The sequence below is a fragment of the Amblyomma maculatum genome, unplaced genomic scaffold, assembly GCF_055883805.1.
Source record: "Amblyomma maculatum isolate TAMU_Amacu unplaced genomic scaffold, ASM5588380v1 scaffold_13, whole genome shotgun sequence".
Taxonomy (NCBI): Eukaryota; Metazoa; Arthropoda; class Arachnida; order Ixodida; family Ixodidae; genus Amblyomma; species Amblyomma maculatum.
Window position 1 is genome coordinate 28815663 of NW_028146738.1, and position 6456 is coordinate 28822118.

The window sequence follows — 6456 nt, forward strand, 5'->3', positions numbered from 1 at the left end:
AGAATATACGGATATACAAAGGAAGCTCTATACTTTGGCTGTAGTAGGGGTGACTGAGTGGCGAATGTACGACACAGGCAGCACGTACTCTTCTGCTCGAGCATGGAGAGAGTTGGAGCTAACACGGGGAAAGCTATACTGTTCCGAGGCAACGCGCACGTACGCGTTCTTGCGCGCCCGACCGATGGTCACATATACAGGTCCCGTGAACATATGGGGTTTACAGAACAATTCCGCGTGTTTATAAATGCAACATGGGCAAATATAATGGATGCCGCCTATTCTGTGACATGGCCCCCCACTTTCAGAATATTATCGCATAATTTTCTAGACACATAGAAGGCGGCACACGGGCCTATACTATATACAAGTAAGCTTGCGGGACAAACATAACCATTATATAAAACTAGCACATAACTCAACCTACACGTTGTGGTTTCTACGCGGTCATAGGCCACCAACCACCGCGGGTTCGAGCGTCGCACGAGCCGAAGCCCTGATCAGCCGTCCCCACGCGCACACTGAAACACCGCAGCGCGCACTCAACCTCCGCAGGGAGGAGAGCGCTTCGCTGCAATACACAAGCCTCCTAGTGACACAGAAGACGTTTATTCAACGCCGTCCTCCAGCGGTACACAGACTCAGTCACCGGGTCCCGGGAGCGCACGAGGAGCAAGGCTCCGCTGCCCGTACGCAGTGACAAAGAATGCGTGCCGCAAGCACGCAAGGGCGTGCTGTGATCTCTTTCTCACAGTGACCAAAGGGTTCCTTTGCGAGAGAGTGGGCAACCACCGCAAGGTACACCTGTCGCGGATCGTTCGATCAAAATTGCCAGGCTCGAGTTGCGCTCTCAGGTACGACCCGGAGCAGACGAACTCGAGTACACACTGGTCTGCGCGGACAAAGGACGGCAGACAAGAACAGTAGCGTACGCACCTTGCGTTGTCTCGGAGGGGTCTCTCCCTGAGCTCCGGTTGGACGGTGGCGCGAGTGCTGCCGTCAAAACGGTGCCGTGTTTCCGCCAAAAGGCGCCAATGAGAGCAGCCACTGAGACGCCAGGGGGGAGTTGTGGCCGAACGACAGTGACAAGTAGTCCGAACCTCTCTCCGCTGCCTCAGGCGGGAGAAAGGGAACGAGGAGAAGAACATGACACGGGCGGCAGCTGCTCAAAGGGCAGCCGCGGCAAGCCCGAATCCCACAACGTATGATACAGCATTTGAATGTCAATGCAGTGAATATCATGCGAAATAATCTATAACATGCTAAGATAATAGGCTCCCACGTTTTCCTTTCCCTTTATATGCTTGATTCTGAACTGATGCTCTTGGAGCAGCAAGCTCCGGCGCAGGACCCTGCTGTTTAGTTGCTTGGCACCTTGCATGTAGCTCAGCTGTTGGTGGTCCGTTTGAACAAGGAAGGGCACCTCGTACAGTTAGGCGGAAAACTTCTGAATCCCCAAATCAATGCCAAGCACTATCTCTCGATTGTGCTGTATGCTGCTTCCCGGGGGAGTAACTTTCTTCTAGCGTAAGCCACTGTGTGAAGTGTCCCGTCATGATCCTGCATTAGCACCGCGTCGAGGCTGGTGTCAAATGGTGGTGGTGACAAACGTTTATTGATTTAAAAGGGGGGAGGTATGCATGAGCCGGATCTATGAATATCCAGCTCTTACAGATACTAGGTGGGGTTCCTAGTACGGGACACCACTGGCGTCGGCCGCTGCCCGGGCGCGCTCGACCAAGGCCTTTCGGGCCTGCAGGTCACAGCAGCCGAGCAGGGTCGCCTCCCAGTCCACCCGAGTGGGGATGGGGTGAGGAGGAATGGCTGGGTTGGATGGGGAAGCCCACATCATGTGGTAGATGTCCGAAGACTTCTCCACACAGTGCGGACAACTGCCCGTGAAGGAAGGATTAAAATGTTTTAGTGCTGCCGGGCACAGCTGAGTGTTGGTATACAGACGGAGTAGAATCCGCTCCCCCGTCTTAGACCTTTACTCGGGCGAGGGTAAAAGCTATGACAAGATTGATAATAAAAAACAATGTCTTTAAAAGAATACGCGGGTCCGAATTCGAGGTCCTGATGCAGGGGGTCGAGATGGGAAGCCCGGAAAAAAAGCGCGTGAGCGGCGGCGTCGGCTGCCTCATTCCCCACTAGACTTATATGAGCAGGAGCCCATACTATTTTCCGGTAAGCGGGGTCCCCGGTATAGGTATTTTTTTAAAGTAGTCGGTAGGCTAAGTATGGCGCCCAGCCTTGCTCGAAGTTACGACAGGGTCCTCGTGAATCGGAGATAATTGGTTTGGAATCAGTGTGGGTAGCTTCCAGCTCAATGGCGACCTCCTCCGCATGGTTTATGTCACGAGCTCGAAATCTAAGCCCGTTAAAATTTTCGGCCTGATGGACCACAGCGGCCGTGTACCATCCCCCATTGTTGGGGCCGGAGGCGTCCACGTAGTAAATGCCGGGTTTCGACCCATAATGGCAACCCAGGGCTTCAGCCCGCGCTAGGTGCCGGCCATTGTGGTCTTCACGTCTCATATTTTTAGAAAGAGAGGCGTACGTGGAGGGCGCATCTCCACTCGAAAGGGAGACGTACACCATCTTCCATAAGGGAGGTATGTCGGATGTGTAGCCGGTCAAGGAGGGGGCGACCCGACAGTGTCTTAGAAAGACATGTGTATTGGTTGGTTAAGTGAGCCTCTCTGATCTCCCAGAACGTATTCACCATGCCCAGGCCCAGTAGACGCTGGTTGAAGATGTTCACGGGGAGATCGAGGGCTCTGTTAAAAATTTTGCGCAGGATGACTTTGACTACATCCTCGTCTTGTTTCCGAAGGTGGAGGTAAGGAGTCGAATACAACATTCGACCTGTCACGAATGCATGTGCCAGCCGCAAGGCGTCTTTGCACCGCAACCCCCTACGTTTGTTAGCAACCCGGCGGACCATGCGGTCCACCTGGTACCCCACCTTACGGAGTTTCGCCAAGGCAGTGTCCGACCGTCTATATTGATGATGAATGATGAATGAATGAAGAGCCCCAGTACGCAGACTTCTGTGTGTTCAGAAACTGATCCTGTTTCTAAAGAGAGCCCAATTTTTGCCTTACACGTTGGTGAGGGGCGTACGTGTACAAATTCAGATTGTTGAGGGGAGCATTGAAGGCCGCAGCGGCGTGCATAACGGTCCACTATGGTTGCCGCTTGCTGCAGGTTTGCTTCAATATCTCCAAGGGAACCTTGCGTGGCCCACAAGGTGATGTCACCGGCATACAGCGCATGCTGCACACCAGCGACAGCACCCAACTGGGCCAGCAGGTGCATCATAGCCAGATTGAATAAGAGAGGAGACAGTACTGCACCCTGTGGTGTTCCTCTGGTTCCATGTTGGAACAGGCCATGTTCGGTGTTCTGGATTTTAATGTAGGATTGGCGATCTGTCAAAAATTGCCGAATGTATCTGAACGAGTTGCGTCCGCAACCAGTTTTTGAAAGATGAGTATTACCTCATGACTAACATGGTCGAAGGCTCCTTTCAAGTCTAAGGCGAGTATGACCCTGTCGTTGTGGGGGCATCCGACCGGGTCAAGAACGTCCCGATTTAGTTGTAGCAAAACATCCTGTATGGACCTGTACGGGCGAAAAGTGAACATGGAATCTGCGAAGATATGTTGATTTTCCATGAACTTGGACAACCTGTCGTGCACCATTGTCTCCATTAGTTTGCCCGCACACGAGGTTAGAGAGATGGGGCTAAGGTTGGCCGTGTTGATGGCCTTGCCAGCTTTCGGAATGAAAGTGACCAGAGCAGTCTTCCAATCGATGGGGAGTGGCACAACCCCAAGCAAAATTGAATTGATGTAATCCAATAAGGAGGTTGGGTAAGTTAGGTAGTAATTCGACTGTAATTTTGTCCCGACCCGGGGCTGTGCCACGGTTCATTTTCGCCAGGGGGCCGCCCGCAGATCGTGGAGCTGGAGCGACTGATCCAGTTCAGCGTTCTCCCAACCTGCATAAAAGTGCGCCAGTCCACGGGGGTCTTGGGTAGTGCACAAGTATTGGTCCCGCAACTTGTGTGCTAGCTGAGCTGTGTTGCCCTGAAAGCTGTGTATGGCACGTTGTAGATGTTTCTGAGCTTCTGTGTGCGTTTGGTCGATAAGAGCGCGGAAGAGCCGTCAGGTGTTCCTGCTGGACATCTCCCGTGCCGTCGTGTTGCAACGATTGACCCATTTGGCGTCGACGAGCTGGGCCGCATACTCGCCGACTTCTGGGTGAGCTCGATAATTCGAGCTTTAAGTTTACGATTATGCTTTTGTCGGCGCCACCGGCGGACAAAGCAATGCCGCGCTTCCCAGAGGTGAAAGAGGTGGTTATCCGCGTCTGATACCACCTCGGAAAGCTGAATTTTGGTTTCGGTGGAGCCAAGGCTAGAAACCAATTGTTCGGACCATGGCTGGTAGCCCTTCTCGAGTATAGATGTAGCTGTGTTGTATTTTTTCTAAATTTGGACCAGTCTGGGAGTCGAGCCTGTGTTGTGGGTTTTGGTAATGATCTGGTCCGAATTGTAGTGTTTAATATACAGTGGTCGCTACCGAGGGTTTCCTCAGTATTGACCCAGTCAGCATACTGAATGTTGCGGGTAAAGGTTAAACGCGGACACGTATCCTGAGTCACGGAGTTACCTATACGTGTTGTGTGGACGGGGTCAGTGTGAAACGTAAGGCCCAACTTAGACGCAAGCTCCGCCAACTTGCGTCCCCGTTTCTCTTCACGGCGGTACTCCCAGACTCGACGGGGCGTTAAAATCGCCCACAATCAAGAGGGGGTCCCGACCCGCAGCTTTCAGCGCAGTGCTGAAAAGGTCCGAGAATTATATATTCGGCAATTTGGGTGGGCAGTAGACATTTAGAATGTGCAGTGGTGGGTCCTGCTTGCGGAACGAGAGGAGAGTCACCGTTACATGGGAATAGCCAAGTTGGAGGTTCAAGTCGACCGTATTTGCGGTGCAGCGGTGGCGTAGCGGTAGAACATCCGCCTCGCATGCAAGAGGACCGGGGTTCAAATCCCGGTGCCGCGCAATTTTCCACCGGATGAAAAGAAAAATGCGCGTGTCGATGGAATTGCATAAACAGGTTTGGGGTGCGACCTGATGTCGGTGAACACCTCCGGCAACGCTCTCCCTTACCAGAACAGGAGTTGGCCACCCTGGTGCCGTAATTGGCCACAACCTCCTATGATAAGCTCCATAAAACCCCGGCCCTCAGTCACCAGCGGCTGCGGAACAACTGACCACGGCGGCGGTCAGTCCTGTGACGCAGCGAGGGGTGCTAAGAATGCCTGGCTCCGCTGGACAAGCCGCCATTGGAAACTGACCCTGGCAATGTTTAATGCTAGAACCCTAGCTAGTGAAGCTAGTTTAGCAGTGCTGTTAGAGGAACTAGAGGGCATGAAATGGGATGTCATAGGGCTTAGTGAGGTTAGGAGGCCGAATGGGGCATATACTGTACTGAAGGATGGGCATGTACTGTGTTATCGAGGTTTACCAGAGAGGCAACAACTATAGAGTAGGTTTCCTTGTCAATAAGTATATAGCGGGTAATATAGATGAATACTATAGTATTTATGAGAGGGTTGCAGGCATCGTAATTAGGCTTAATAAGCGGTATAAACTGAAGGTTGTAAAGGCCTATGCACCTACATGTAGTTATGATGACCAGGCAGTTGAAAGCTTCTATGAATATGTAGAATCGGCAAACCGAAAAATAAAGACGCAGTATACTGTACTAATGGCCGACTTCAATGCCAAGGTAGGGAAAAACAGGCAGGAGACAAGGCAGTAGGTAACTATGGCATTGGTTCTAGGAATAGCAGAGGGGAGTTACTAGTTGAGTTTGCAGAGCGCAATAACTTACGAATCATGAATACCTTCTTCAGCAAACGGAAGAACCGGAAATGGACATGGAAAAGTCCTAACGGAGAGACTAAAAATAAAATCGACTTCATAATGTGTTCAACTCCCGCCATTGTGCAAGATGTAGAGGTAATCGGGAAAGTGCGATGCAGTGACCACAGGGTGGTGAGGTCCCGAATTAGCCTAAATCTGAAGAAGGAACGGAACAGATTAGTAAGAAAGAAACCCATCAACGAATTAGCGGTGAGGGGGAGGGCAGGAGAGTTCAGCATCTCGCTAAAGAATAGGTATTCATCTCTAACTGAGGATGGAGACATTAACCTAGAGGCAAGGAACAATAATCTCAGAGATATCATTACTGAGTGCGCGGTAGAAGTAGGCGGTAGGATAGTTAGAGAGGATACCGGTAAGCTGTCTAAGGAGATGAAAGATTTGATTAAGAAACGCCAGAATATGAAAGCTTCCAATCCAACAGACCAGATCGAATTGGTCGAGATATCACAGCAAATCAATAAGCGCAAGGTGGCCGATATAAGGAAGTATAAGAT

At 51.4% G+C, this 6456-nt stretch overlaps 1 pseudogene; it reads right to left on the minus strand.

Moving 5' to 3' along the window:
* Positions 1 to 1690: 1690 nt before the first annotated feature.
* On the minus strand, positions 1691 to 2538 carry LOC146172470 (uncharacterized; annotated as a pseudogene).
* Between the last annotated feature and the right edge of the window lie 3918 nt (positions 2539 to 6456).